Raw genomic sequence first — 15,094 nt, 5'->3', positions numbered from 1 at the left:
CTGACACCTCTGTTCACAGGATTTCCCAGGTAAGAATCCTGGAGTGGGTTGCCATTTCCTACCCCACGAGATCTCCTGTTTCTGCTCTCCTGACTCATTTTCGTAGGGTTTCCCTTTATGAGGTTTCACAAGGTACTCTTTGACCCAGGGCTCAAACGTGCCATTGCACTGGCGCACTGCATCTGCTCTTGGCTCTGCCTTCTGCCAAGTTGGCTTTATCCCTGGACTTCACACGGTGCTTCCTCAGGCTCACACCTGCTCTGGTTCAAGTCCAGCAAAAACAAGACAGCAGCAGCTGCTGTGGCCACCCACTCTCCCATAAATACACACACTCACACACACTATATTACATTCATTTCTGTATCCCACCATCACCCAACACCGTCCATGTGTGTGAAAGGGGTTCCACAAACACTTTTAAATGTTTTATTGAACGGAAAACTTTTTGCCAGTGTACAACTTCACGGCCAGCCAGGCTGACTTGGAAAAGGAATTTTGTGACACCATGGAGAGAAATTTCTTTAGACTATTCTGATGACCAATGTCTGATAATCCCATGGCAGGTAATACCATTTGCCAGGCTTCCCAAGAGACATGTCTTTCCAAAAAAAAAAAAAGAAAATCCTCTTTCTGTGGAATGATTGACAATCACAACAGCTAGTGTTGACTGAGGACTTACTGTATTATACAGTATTATGATGATTTCTTCATCATAATAACCCTATTATTATGTTAACCTCATTTTACAAATAAGGACGTTGAAGCACAGAACAATTAAGTCAATGGCTGTTGGTCACCTGGCTAGTAGTGACATGAGCCAGGATTGAATTCTGGTGACAGAGCTTGTTCTTTTACCTACTTTGCCTCTTGGTCTTGCCAATACTTCTAAGCACTCTTTTGAACATTCTCCCTTGCAAGTCAGCCTCCAGTATCCGGCAGTTAGTGTTACAAGTTCTCACAGGAGTCTTCCTAAGCCCTCCTCTTACAGTCTAGACCTGCTGCTGCTGCTGCTAAGTCGCTTCAGTCATGTCCGACTCAGTGCGACTCCATAGACAGCAGCCCACCAGGCTCCCCCGTCCCTGGGATTCTCCAGGCAGAACACTGGAGTGGGCTGCCATTTCCTTCTCCAGTGCATGAAAGTGAAAAGTGAAAGTGAAGTCGCTCAGTCGTGTCCGACTCTTCGAAACCCCATGGACTGCAGTCTACCAGGCTCCTCCATCCATGGGATTTTCCAGGCAAGAGTACTGGAGGGGGGTGCCATTGCCTTCTCTGAGTCTAGACCTACTCCTGTGCAATTGCATTAAGGCCCTTGGGTTCAGTTGCCATCAGTATCAGGACCGTATTTGCCTGTGTATCGTTGACCTGTACCATGGATGTGGAACCCACAGGTGTGTGGAGGGCCAGCTTTGTATGATCTATCCTTGGATTTTGGTGTCCTTGTGGGCAGGGTCCTGGAACTGTTAGGGGAACCTAACAGTGACTGAAACTGCCTGCTCTGGCCAGACACGAGGTAACCACTTGTGTGAGTTATTTTACAACAGGAGGTCCTGCAAGGAATGCAGAACTAACAAGCTACCACCAATCAGAAGAATTTGGTCGAGGTCAAAAGGAGACATGAGACTCCAGTCCAGATGTCCTACCAACCCCCCAGACTTCTTACTGGAGTCCACCTTGGCTGAGTGAGGTGCACCATCAGGAAGGACTCTGAGTCAGAATGATTGGCCAGAGACAGCCGGGAGACCAACCGCATTATCATAAGACCTGAGACTGCGAGCCACGTGCTGGAGTTCTCCTGGGTTCCCTTCCCCAGCTACTGTCCATCCAGGCACCCCTTCCCAACAAAGTCTCTTGCTTTGTCAGCCTGTGTCTCCTTAGACAATTGATTTCTAAGTGTTGGACAAGAGTCTGCTCTCAGGCCCTGGAAGGGGTCCTCTTTCCTGCAACAGAACTAATTCCCCACGGATACAGAGGGACAACTGTACAGCCGAAAAAGTGACTGTACTAGCTCAACCAAAGAGGGGCTTGTTTTCTAGTAAGATTAAAAATACACGATCTGGGGCTGGCACAGCAGCCTGCCAAGTCATCAGCGTCCAAGGGGCCCTTGATTGTTCCCCGCTACCACACTCACATGTAGCTTTCATTTGCAAGCTCTTTTTGCCTTAAATAACAAGATAAATGCTCTGCCCCCAGCTTCAAATCCATATCCCAAAGCAGGTATATGGGGGAATGACAAAAATGCACGAAAGTCCAATCTATCACTTTGTATAAAGTTTCCTGAAACTCTTACCTGGCTACTTCTGTTTACCTGTCATTGGTCAGAACTGGTCATTTCCAGCAACCAGGAAGTCAGAGAAAGTATCTTTTACCTGGGACATGGTGTCCTGATCAAAGTTAAGACTCTGATAGAATGAAGAAAATTTATATATATGCACACACAGTGGAATACCGTTTAGCCAAGAGAAAGAAGGAAATTCAGCCATTTGCAAAAACATGGATGGAGCCTGTGGGCTTCGTGCTAAGGGAGACAAGCCAGACAGACAAAGAAAAACAGTGAGTGGTGTCACTTGGTGGAACCTAAAAAGGTGACCTCGTGAAAAACAGAGCAGAATGGTGGTTACCAGGGGCTGCGGGTGGGAGGAGCCGAGTGGATGGGGGAACTGGGAAGATGTTTAAGGGTGCAAATTCGCAACTAGTAAATATGTTCTGGAGATCTAACGCACAGCAAGTAATTATCATCAACAATGCTGTACTATAAACTTCAAAGTTATTAAGAGATTAAATTTTAATAGTTCTCGTCACAAAAAAGAAATGACAATTAGGTAACATGATAGAGGTGTTAGCAAATACTACGGTAGTAATCATATTGCAACATACAAATTATCAAAATAACACACTGCATACCTTACACAGGTCATAGGTCAATTACATCTCAACTGGGGAGAAAAAGAGAAATTATATTGGGGAGCCAGTTAATATGCCATTTATGTGTCACTGATCCCAAATGTATAATTCTATCTCAACCCCTGCAAAACTGAAGTTGAGTTTATGCTGAACGCTCTTCCCTGTTGCAATAGTATTACTGAATAAAATCTATCCTCACCGCTTTAGCTAGTATTCAGCTTTGTTTATCTTTGATATCGTCTGTTGTTCAGGTACACATTCCCTGCCCTTTTTTTTTTTTTGCAGGATCCTTTTGATCCTCAAATGTCCTTTATTTTCCATTGCAAAATCAAAGACTGTGGTTTCCTAATGTTTCTTAAGTAGGCTTCGGGCCCTTAGGTTGGAAAATCAAAAGTTAACTATTTCTTTCGGCCCGCATCCCTGTTTTAACAACTGCAATTCTTCCTATGACATTTAAGATGTCTCTGGACCAGTAGAGAAGAAAACCATAAAGATGAATATTTCAAAATATTATCTTGCTGTAGGTACAGAATGCTTGTGGCCATAGATATAAAGAGAAGCCAACAAGAGATGAATGACATAAACTATTATATATCAATTTCATAGAAGTGCTATGAACAAATAAATTACATAAATTATATAAATAAAGGAAAGTTTATTGTTGTTGTTTACTTACTGTTACTGGTTTATTATTCCCTGGAGAAGGAAATGGCTACCCACTACAGTATTCTTGCCTGGAGAACGCCATGGACAGAGGAACCTGGCAGGCTACAGAACATAGGGTCACAGTCAGGACACGACTGAGCAACTAACACTTTCACTTTCAGATGGAAAACATGCACAGGGCAAGGCGGGGCTGAAGGGCACAGACCTTCCATGTCCGCTCCGGGTGCATCAGCCTCTCAGCACCATGATGTGGTCACCAGTCTGAAAGCTCTTAGGATCCTGTTGTATGCAGGTTTTGTGCAGGTTTCATTACACAGGCATAGGTCTTTTTTTTTTTTTTTTTTTAAGGCATAGGTCTTTGCCCACAAGTAGGGGAAACTCGAAACACAGGGGCTTATATTACCGTTCGATTCTCCCACCACTGCTAGGAAAACAGCACGCAGTCCAGCTCACCTTGCTGACTTGTTCTTGTCTTCTTTGATCAGGGGCTTCTCTGGTGGCTCCACTGGTAAAGAATCCACCTGCAATCTGGGAGACCTGGGTTCAATCCCTGGGTTGGGAAGATCCCCTAGAGAAGGGAATGGCTACCCACTCCGGTATTCTGGCCTGGAAAATTCCATGGACTACAGTCCATGGGGTCACAAAAAGTCAGACACGACTGAGCAACTTTCACTTCACTTCACTTCTTTGATCAGAGTGGTGGCCTTCCAAACATGATGCTATCTGTTCACCTTATGACTGTGATTCATAAACAAAGCAACTTTTTGTTGGTCAGTTGAGAATGGTTTACAAGGCATTTACAGGGCACTGTCCAAGTAATGGCAGAATCTGGCAGCTCCTCATACAGTTTCAAAGTCAGTGCTAGGGGAGAAGAGGCTCCTTGCTTGTGAGTCCTTGCTTTCCATTGATAGCATGATGCTGTATAAACCATTTCACTTTCAGTTCAGTTCAGTCACTCAGTCGTGTCCAACTCTTTGTGACCCCATGAATCACAGCACGCCAGGCCTCCCTGTCCATCACCAACTCCCAGAGTTCACTTAAACTCATGTCCATCGAGTCGGTGATGCCATCCAGCCATCTCATCCTCTGTTGTCCCCTTCTCCTCCTGCCCGCAATCCCTCCCAGCATCAGGGTCTTTTCCAATGAGTCAGTTCTTCGCATCAAGTGGCCAAAGTATTGGAGTTTTAGCTTCAGCATCAGTCCTTCCAATGAACACCCAGGACTGATCTCCTTTAGAATGGACTGGTTGGATCTCCTTGCAGTCCAAGGGACTCTCAAGAGTCTTCTCCAACACCACAGTTCAAAAGCATCAATTCTTCGGAGCTCAGCTTTCTTCATAGTCCAACTCTCACATCCATACATGACTAGATGGACCTTTGTTGGCAAAGTAATGTCTCTGCTTTTCAATATGCTATCTAGGTTGGTCATAACTTTCCTTCCAAGGAGTAAGCATCTTTTAATTTCATGGCTGCAGTCACCATCTGCAGTGATTTTGGAGCCCAAAAAAATAAAGTTTGACACTGTTTCCACTGTTTCCCCATCTCCCATGAAGTAATGGGACCAGATGCTATGATCTTAGTTTTCTGAATGTTGAGCTTTAAGCCAACTTTTTCACTCTCCACTTTCACTTTCATCAAGAGGCTTTTTAGTTCCTCTTCACTTTCTGCCATATGGGTGGTGTCATCTGCATATCTGAGGTTATTGATATTTCTCCCAGCAATCTTGATTCCAGCTTGTGCTTCTTCCAGCCCAGCGTTTCTCATGATGTACTCTGCATATAAGTTAAATAAGCAGGGTGACAATATACAGCCTTGACGTACTCCTTTTCCTATTTGGAGCCAGTCTGTTATTCCATGTCCAGTTCTAACTGTTGCTTCCTGACCTGCATACAGGTTTCTCAAGAGGCAGGTCAGGTGGTCTGGTACTCCCATCTCCTTCAGAATTTTCCATAGTTTATTGTGATCCACACAGTCAAATGGAAAAAACCATTTCACTTTAGTCTATTTTAATTGTAGTATAGTTGATTTTTTAAAATATCCATTTTATTATGGAACTCTTCTGGGCAATGCCCTCCCTGACAGTATTTTTCTGATGTCATCCAAGACATCATAGGCATTTCAGGTATCCAGATGTTTTCCTATCCTTGAATCTTATGGGCAGTTTTGATTAATGTCTGATAGCCAGCTAGTATTGCCCCTCAGATGGAAATTCATTAAAATCCTAGTGCGTAGCCCTGGGAGGTGCTCACAGGCTTTTGCAATAAGTCCCAGTCTGTGCCACACACAGCTACTGCATAGAGAATTTGTCCACGTCAGGACTCCAGTCTGTACTCTATACTGTTTGAGCTCAGGCAGTCTTATTGGTTCCAATTTAGCACATCCAATTAATACTGCCTGAAGGGTCAACTTATGCACTTTCTGTTTTCAGAAACAGTTCCCTAGTCAGACACAGTATCCAGCCCCATAATCATTCAGATAAAAAGGATGCAACCACTTCAAATATACAAATTTTCATCTCAACTTTCACGTTAACCCCATCAATCCTCACATCTCTAACTGTAGGTAAGGGAGGCGGTCCCCACTCAGACATGATATCCATCCCTCAGAACGGTCATGTAAAGAAGACACACTCTTTTCACATAAAGTCCACGTCAGCCTTACAATTTTCACCCAAATCTTCATCTTCATCCTATCAGCCCACTTATCACTGTATTCTCTCCATCTCACTGAAGCCTGCCTCAGGCTTCACTGATACATTTTGGTACCACAGGGCATGGGGCTTCCATGTCAATGAGTCCTAGGGTTTTCTCCTTCATTCCCTTATTTCACCCACTCAAGTACATAAAGTGTTGGGTCCCCTCTGCTGCAAGGGGATGAGCCTGGGGACTCTGGCCTTTTGTCAGGTGTGTTAAAGAAAAAAATTCAACCGAGTAAAATTTAAAGATCTTACTGGCTTTATTCAGAAATTCATAAATTGGGGAGCATCAATCCAGCAATATATAGGAGCTTCAAACAGCTGTACAAGGCAAGAATTATAGGCAGAAGGGAGGAGGAAGAAGGAAGTTACACTGGGCATTTGCAGACTGGTTAAGGCAGGGTTTCTTTCCTTGCATGGAGGAAAGGGAAGTCTTAGAAGCGCTGGGCCAGGTAACTTGCGCTGAGCGGCCAAAAGCTGACAGTGCCTAGGTTCTCCCTTCCTGGGAGAGCCCAGCATGAACACTCAGTGCAGTTTTGGTTTGCTGACAAGTGGCTTAGCATGAATGACTCCATCTTGGCCCTAATCTGGTTACTTTAACAGCCTTTATCCTGGTTCACTGCCTAGCTATTGCCCCATCCCAGGTCAGGTTTCTCATTGCAATTCTTTGTATGCCAGCTTCATAAATTAAAAAAAAAAAAAAAGCTCTTCAAACTGAAAGTAAATAGAAGGAACTTATTTGGGTCCCACCAGGGGGTCCCTTTTGGACTTATTTGGAGCCCACCGGGGGGTGGGGGGTTCCCTTTTGTCCACCCAACCTTCAATCCTGCTGTATTAAGACTTTTGTTTCAATCCAATCAATGTTCAGTTTAATTTATCTCATTTCTAAAGACTTCCACCCTGCTGGGTTGTGTTCCTTGACCCTCCCCCAACTTCAACATTTCCACATTCGCTTGTTCATTAACCTGGTGTTTTTATTAGCAACTGCAAAGCCCATGACGAGAAGCTGAGACAGCAGATTCAAAAAGGCTTCTGGGATTATTGCTGATTTTGCAGCAGTAAAGTTACAAATGGTGCCCAGTGAAATAGGGCACCCCCCTTCAGTTCAGTTCAGTTAAGTTCAGTCGCTCAGTCGTGTCCAACTCTTTACGACCCCATGAATTGCAGCACACCAGGCCTCCCTGTCCATCACTAACTCCCGGAGTTCACTAAACTCACGTCCATCAAGTCGGTGATGCCATCCAGCCATCTCATCCTCTGTTGTCCCCTTCTCCTCCTGCTTCCAACCCCTCCCAGCATCAGAGTCTTTTCCAATGAGTCAACTCTTCGCATGAGGTGGCCAAAGTACTGGAGTTTCAGCTTTAGCATCATTCCTTCCAAAGAACACCCAGGGCTGATCTCCTTCAGAATGGACTGGTTGGATCTCCTTGCACCCCACCCCCCCTTGGAGAAGGCAATGGCACCCCACTCCAGTACTCTTGCCTGGAAAATCCCATGGATGGAGGAGCCTGGTAGGCTGCAGTCCGTGGGGTCGCTAAGAGTCAGACACAACTGAGCGACTTCACTTTCACTTTTCACTTTCATGTATTGGAGAAGGAAATGGCAGCCCACTCCAGTGTTCTTGCCTGGAGAATCCCAGGGACGGGGGAGCCTGGTGGGCTGCCGTCTATGGGGTCGCACAGAGTCGGACACGACTGAAGCGACTTAGCAGCAGCAGCACCCCCCTTAACCATGGCTTTTATCATGACCTGGGTAGCAGGTTGAAAATTAATAAACAGAACCCTCATTTATAATGGAGTCAGGAGGCCAGAAGGGGGAGCTGTCAGGCACTAGCACCTGAAGTCAATTGTAGGCCCTATAGGAAGAGATATTACCCTTGTATATCCAACGGGAAAAAGGTTAATACTTTACACCGAGAGGAGGAAGAATCTCTCCTTGCCCAGCAACAGCCCAGTCAATGAGAGCTTGTCATAACTCAGCCAATGAAAAGCCTCTATATTTGGAACTTCCATGTTCCTCCAATGGGCTCTTTTTTTTGTTTTTAAATCCCTGGTGGTCAAGTCTTTTGTTTATTTATTTTTGGCTGTGCTGGGGTCTTTGTTGCTGCGTGGGGACTTTCTCTAGTTGCGGCTAGCAGGGGCTACTCTTCGCTGTTTGTTGAGGCAGGTGGGGTTTCTCTTCACAGTGGCTTCTCTGGTTGCAGAGCACTGAGGCTCAGTAGTTGCGGTGCGTGGGCTTGGTTCCACTTGCCCTGTGGAGTCTTCCTGGAGCAGGGATCGAATTTGTATCCCCTGCATCGGCAGGCAGAGTCTCAACCACTGGACCACCAGGCAAGTCCACCAATGGACTCTATCTGCAACAGCTGTTCCCAACTCCCCCTTTTCCTGTATTAAAAAAAAAAAATTTTTCTTTTTCTTTTTCTCAAGACTTGGTGCTTCATCAAGGATTTTATGTCCAGAATTGAGTTCTTTGGTGTTCCCAAACAAACCCATTTTTCTGCTGTCTTATTGTTTTATATTAACACGGGCATATTCAGCAGGTGAACATACCAGTTATCATAAAGCCAGTCCCACACAGCTTGCATCAGAACATATGAGGTGCCTCATGTGTGATGTTCATTTGGAATTTATAGGGAGAGTCAGATAGCCTCCCTTCTCAGGGTAGACAGAATTTATGTTGGCTTTCATTCACCAGACTGTTTCCTTGGGAATAACCTACAACATTTCTGGATCTTGTGTAGCCATCTGTGATTGTTCCATAGTGAGCTGTAGGTCCTACATCAACCTAAACATGCTCTTCCACTTTGCAACCTTCAAAACCAAAGACAGTGCCCCTAAATTATTCTCGTAATCCATTCTACTAATGGTTCTACAGGGGGCTGATACACCAATCCACAAAATAAGGCAGATTCTTCATACTATACCCTCTTGGTTCAATAGTTTCTTGATTTTTGCCCTCCGCCAATGTGGACCACCTCCATGGTGACCAGAGGTATTAGAGTTGCTCTGTTTCCCTACATAATCGATCCTTCCTTTTGGGAGTAGCTTTGAGTCTAGAGGCTGAACCTCAGACTGATAGATATCTGAGTTTGGTTCAGCATCAAGTTCTGATTCAGCACTCTTTTAATTTCATTTTAGTCTTTACAGGTAGTAATAACCAAAGGACTGTGTATTTGACTTTTTTTTTCTTATTAGTTTGTATTTCCTGTGTATCTAGTGGACCAACTCCCCATGAATTATTAACTTTTACTGTTAGTATCAATAACTTATCCTAGCACAGCAGCTGCTCCATACTCTGGGTGACCATGTGACCACCAGGGATTAAATGTTCCTCATACCCAATTCTTCCATTTTTCCCTCTTCCCAAACCATGTTTCACTGAGCAAAGACTGTTTTAGCAAATACCATATTTTCTTCATACAATGAAAGAAGTGATTTAACTCATAATACTTCTCATACCAAATGTGTGGGGTTTTTTTCCTCACCAACAACCAATTCTGTTTCTCTAACACCAATTAGGTGTCTTACAATTCAATATAATTCTGACACTAACCACCTGAGTTAGCATCAGAAACCGCAGGTTTAAGGGTTTAGTCCCATAATTCAGACATTAGTTACAAATGGGTGGTCAGGGTACCCACAGTTCTATCTAAATTGTCTACAAATTGGGGGGTTCCTACAAATACCTCTCTAAGTTTCAATAATTCACTAGAACAACTCAGGAAACAACATTCTTACTATTACTGGTTTATTACAAAGGATACCACTCAAGGATAGACAAATGGAAGACATGCATAGGGCACAGTATGGGGTGAGAGAGGGCAGTTTCCATGCCCGCTCTAAACACATGGTTCTCCCAGCACCTTGATGTGTTCACCAATCCAGAAGTTCCAATAACTAGAAAGTTTCATTTGAAATACTATTAAATGAAAAAAAAAGGTAGAGCATAAAATATAAATACATGATGATTACAAACATTAAAAAATTAAATTTCCATATGGTTCCTGAGCTTGAACTCTCTCTTCTTGACCGTAGAAGAAGGTATGAAACTGTACCATGAATCCAGAAAAAGTATTTGGAGAGTTAACTATTTTTTACAACTGTATTCAGATAACGATCATCAAGGATAGAGAAAATCAGCTCAAGTGACTAATGGATTAATGAAGAAATCAAAGAGGAAATCACAAAGTACCTACAGACAAGTGAAAATGAAAACATAGCAATCCGAAGTCTATATAACATAGACAGTTCTAAGGGGAAAGTTTATAGTGATACAAGCTAACCTCAGCAAACAAGAAAAATCTCATACAAACAACCTAACTTTACACCTAAAGGAACTATAAAAACATCAGAGCAGAAATAAATGAAATGGAGAGGAAAAAAAGGATCAATGAAACTAAGAGTTGGTTCTTTTTTTTTTTTTTTAGTCTTTTTTAAAGTATGTTAGCAACTGTTTTTATTTTATTAAGACTTATTTGTCTGTGGCTGCTCCGGGGCTTAGTCTTTTTTAAAGTATGTTAGCAACTGTTTTTATTTTATTAAGACTTATTTGTCTGTGGCTGCTCCGATCTTAGAGGAACTTTCAGCTTTTCACCATTTAAATTTTATTTATTTATTTGTTTTTGGCTGTTCTGGGTCTTCAGTGCTATGCATGGGCTTTCTCTAGTTGCTGTGAGTGGGGGCTGCTCTTTGTTGCACTGCACAGGCTTCTCACTGCAGCATCTTCTCTCATGGAGCATGGGCTCTAGGCACATGCGCTTCAGTAGTTCCAGTGTGTGGGCTCAGAAGTTGCAGCTCAAGGCTTCTAGAACTCTGGTTCAGTAGTTATTGCACATGGGCTTAGTTGTTCCATGGCAAGTGGACTCTACCTGGGCTAGGGATTGAACCCATGTCCCCTGCATTGACAGGCAGATTCTTTACCACTGAGCCACCAGGGAAGCCCAAGAGCTGGTTAACAAAATTGATAAATCTTTAGCCAGACTCATCAAGAAAGAGATAGAGAAGGCCCAAATTAATAAAACCAGAAATGAAAAATGAGAAGTTAAAACCAACACCACAGAAATATAAAGGATCATATTAACAAAATTACTATGAACAATTATACAACAATAAAATGGACAACCTAGAAGAAATGGACAAACTTCTAGAAATGTACAACCTCTCAAGATTGAATCAAGAAGAAATAGAAAATGTGGACAGACCAATTACCAGTAATGAAGTTGAATCAGTAATATTAAAACTTCCAACAAACAAAAGTCCAGGACCAGATGGCTTCATAGGTGAATTTTACCAAATGCTTGGAGAAGAGTTAACATCTCTCTTCCTCAAAAATTCCAAACAATTGCAGAGGAAGAAATGTTTCTGAACCCAATCAACAAGGCCAGCATCACCCTGATACCAAAACCAGATAAAGCTATCACACACACAAAAAGTAAAGGCCAATACCACTGATGAACATAGACGAAAAATTCCTCAACAAAATATTAGCAAATTGAATTCAGCAATATATTAAAAAGATCACAGACAATGATCAAGTGGGATTTACCCCAGGGATGTAAGGATGGATCAATATTCACAAGTCAATGTGACATATCATATTAACAAACTGAAGAACAAAAATCATATACTCATCTCAATAGAAACACAAAAATTTTATTAAAAAGCTTTTGATAAGTTCATAATTTATGATTTAAATTTATGATTAAAAACTCTCCAGAAAGTGGATATAGAGGGAACATACCTCAGGATCATAACGGTGATATATGACAAGCCTACAGCTTAACACCATACTGACCAGTGAAAAGCTGGAACTTCCGTGGTGGTCCAGTGGTTAAGAATCCGCCTGCCAAGGCAAGGGACGTGGGTTTGATCCCTGGTCCGGGAAGATCCCATATGCCATGGAGCAACTAAGCCCATGCAGCCCAATTACTGAAGTCTGTGCACCCTAGAGCTCTGCAACAAGAGAAACCACCACAGTGAGGAGACCACATACTGCAGTTAGAGAGTAGCCCCAACTCACTACAGCTAGAGAAAGCCCATGCACAGCACTGAAGACCCAGAACAGCCAAAATCAAATAAATAAATAAAATTTAAATGGTGAAAAGCCGAAAGTTCCTCTAAGATCAGAAACAAGACAAAGATGTCCCCTCTCTCCACTTTCATTCAACATAGTGTTGGAACTCCTAGTCACAGAAATCAGACAAGAAAAAGAAAGAAAAGGAATCCAAATTGGAAAAGAATAAGTAAAACTGTCACAGTTTGCAGATGCCATGCTACTATACACAGAAAATTCTAAAGATGCCATCAAAAAACTAATAGAACTCATCAATGAATTTGGTAAATTTGCAGGATATAAAATTAATATACCTAAATCTGTTGTGCTTCTAAAAACTCATAGTTTATTTAACTATTAGAAAGAGAGGTTAAGAAAAATCTCAATTAAAATCTCATAAAAAGGGCTTCTCAGGTGGCTCAGTGGTAAAGAATTTGCCTGCCAATGCAGGGGTTTAATCCCTGATTTGGGAAGATTCCCTCATGCTTCAGAGCGACTAAGCTTGTAGGCTGTAAGTATTGAGCCTGTGCTCTAGAGCCTGGGAACCACAGCTACTGAGCCCACAGGCCGTAACTACTGAGGCCCCCACGGCCTAGAGCCCATACTCCCGAGAAAAGAAGCCACCGCAGTAAGAAACCTGTGCACCCCAACTAGAGAGCAGCCCCAGCTCAGCACAGCTAGAGGAAAGCCCAGGCAGAACCAAGACCAAGCACAACCAAAACTTAAATAAATCAATTAATGAAATTAAATCTTTAAAAAGTCAAATTGCATCAACAAATAATAAAATACCTAGAAGTAAATTTAATTAAGAAGGTAAAAGACCTATAGTTGGAAACTATAAGATGCTGATGAAAGAAATTAAAGATGACATAAACAGATGGACAGATATCCTGTGCTCATGGACTGGAAGAATGAATATTGTTAAAATGACCATACTACCCAAAGCCATCTACAGATACAACGCAATACTTATCAAAATACCAATGGCATTATTTTTTTTACAGAACTAGAACAAATAATTCTATACTTTGTAGGGAAACACAAAAGATCTTGAATAGTCAAAACAATCTTGAGAAAAAAGAACAAAGCTAGAGGTATCATGTACCCTGATTTCAAACTATACTACAAAGCTAAAGTGATCAAAACAGTATCATACTCTTACAAAAACAGACACATAGATCAATGAACAGAATATAGATCCAGAAATCAGCCTACATTTATACGGGCAATTAATCTCTGACAAAAGAGGCAAGAATATATCATGGGAAAAAAACAGCCTCTTCAATAAATGGTGTTGAAAAAACTTGACAGCTACATGCTGAATATGTCTCACACCACGGACAAAAATAAGTTCAAAATGGATTAAAGACTTAAAAGTAAGATCTGAGACCATAAAACTCCTAGAAGAAAACATAACCAGTATACTTTTACATGAGTCTTAATAATATTTTTAATATACATTGCCTCAGGTGAAAAAAAGCAAAAATATATAAACTGGGCTACATCAAATTAAAAAGCTTTTCAGAGAAGGAAACTGTCAACAAAATGAAGAGATCACCTATAGAGGGGGATATAAATCTTTGCAAACAGTATTTCCTATATGGGGTTAATATCCAAAATATACAAAGAATACATACAACTCAACAAGAAAAACGCAAAAAACAGCCCAATTAAAAAGTGAGCAAATACCATCTCGACAAGATGGTCACACACCAGCAGTACTGGTGAGCGCGCCCCCCGCCGCCCCACCCAAAGCCCCCGCTGCGGCCTCACCCCTGGCCCCAGCGCAGACGCCCCTCACAGTTGCTGTCTGGCCCTGCCCGCCCAGGCCCCGTCCCCGGCGGCCGCGTGGTCATCTTGGCCTCCATCGTGGACAGCTACGAGCAACGCAACGAGGGAGCTGCCTGAGTTATCTGGACCCTGCTGGGACCCGTTGACACGCACTCAGTGGAAGTCACCACTTGCCTTTCAGTGCCACACGGTGAGTCAGGAGAGGAGGTGACTGCTGACGCGGAATGCGCTAAGAACATGTATCAAGTGCACAGGAAAGTCTCTCCAGAGGAGCTCCTCCTGGGCTGGCACGCTTCGGCTCACAGCATCACCGAGCACTCAGAAGCACTACAGCTCAGAAGCCCCCAACCCCATCCACCTCACGGTGGACACCAGCGTCCAGGCCTCGTCAGCACTTTAATGCATGTTCCTCGGAGGGCCCTGGGGGCGATGGTCACCTTCTGACGGTGAAAGACCCATGTTAGACACTGGACGCGCTGGAGTTGACCTGACCTGTTTTATTCCCTACCGGGTGGTTGGCCTCTCCAGTGACCTGCGGCAAGTCGGCGACGCCCAGCACTCTGTTGCAGTGTGTGGAGGGCTCGCTGTCTGGCAAGGTGTCAGCCAACAATACCCTGGGCCACTTCTTGATAAGTCTGGTTAACCAAGTACCCAGTAGAGTTCCCGAGGACTTCCAGACCATGGTCATCAACAACATCAGTGACCTGTGGATGGTGAACTATCTGGTCAACCTCTCGCAGTCACATTGCCCGCGATGAGGAGCCTGTGAATCTGTGAAGACAGCCCTCCTGCCGTGCTGGGCCCCAGCCAACCCTGGGACCCAGAAAGGAGCGAAGGAGAAATGGTGTCTTTGTGGTTTGAGTCTCGCTGACTCAGTCAACTGCTTGTGACTCTAAAGAAAAGCAGACTACCTTTTGTAAGTGAAAGAAAAAAAGTGAGCAAATAATCTAAATATTTTCCCAAAGAAGACATACATATAGCCAACCAGCAT

At 43.2% G+C, this 15,094-nt stretch overlaps 1 pseudogene; it reads left to right on the top strand.

Annotated features, from left to right (window-relative positions):
- The first annotated feature begins 7,530 nt into the window (after window positions 1-7,530).
- LOC113877460 lies at window positions 7,531-14,861 on the top strand (annotated as a pseudogene).
- Window positions 14,862-15,094: the final 233 nt, after the last annotated feature.

Source organism: Bos indicus x Bos taurus, chromosome 19 (genome assembly GCF_003369695.1).
Source record: "Bos indicus x Bos taurus breed Angus x Brahman F1 hybrid chromosome 19, Bos_hybrid_MaternalHap_v2.0, whole genome shotgun sequence".
Classification (NCBI taxonomy): Eukaryota; Metazoa; Chordata; class Mammalia; order Artiodactyla; family Bovidae; genus Bos; species Bos indicus x Bos taurus.
Note: the sequence above shows the minus strand (reverse complement) of the source record. Positions and strands in the feature narration are given on the sequence as shown.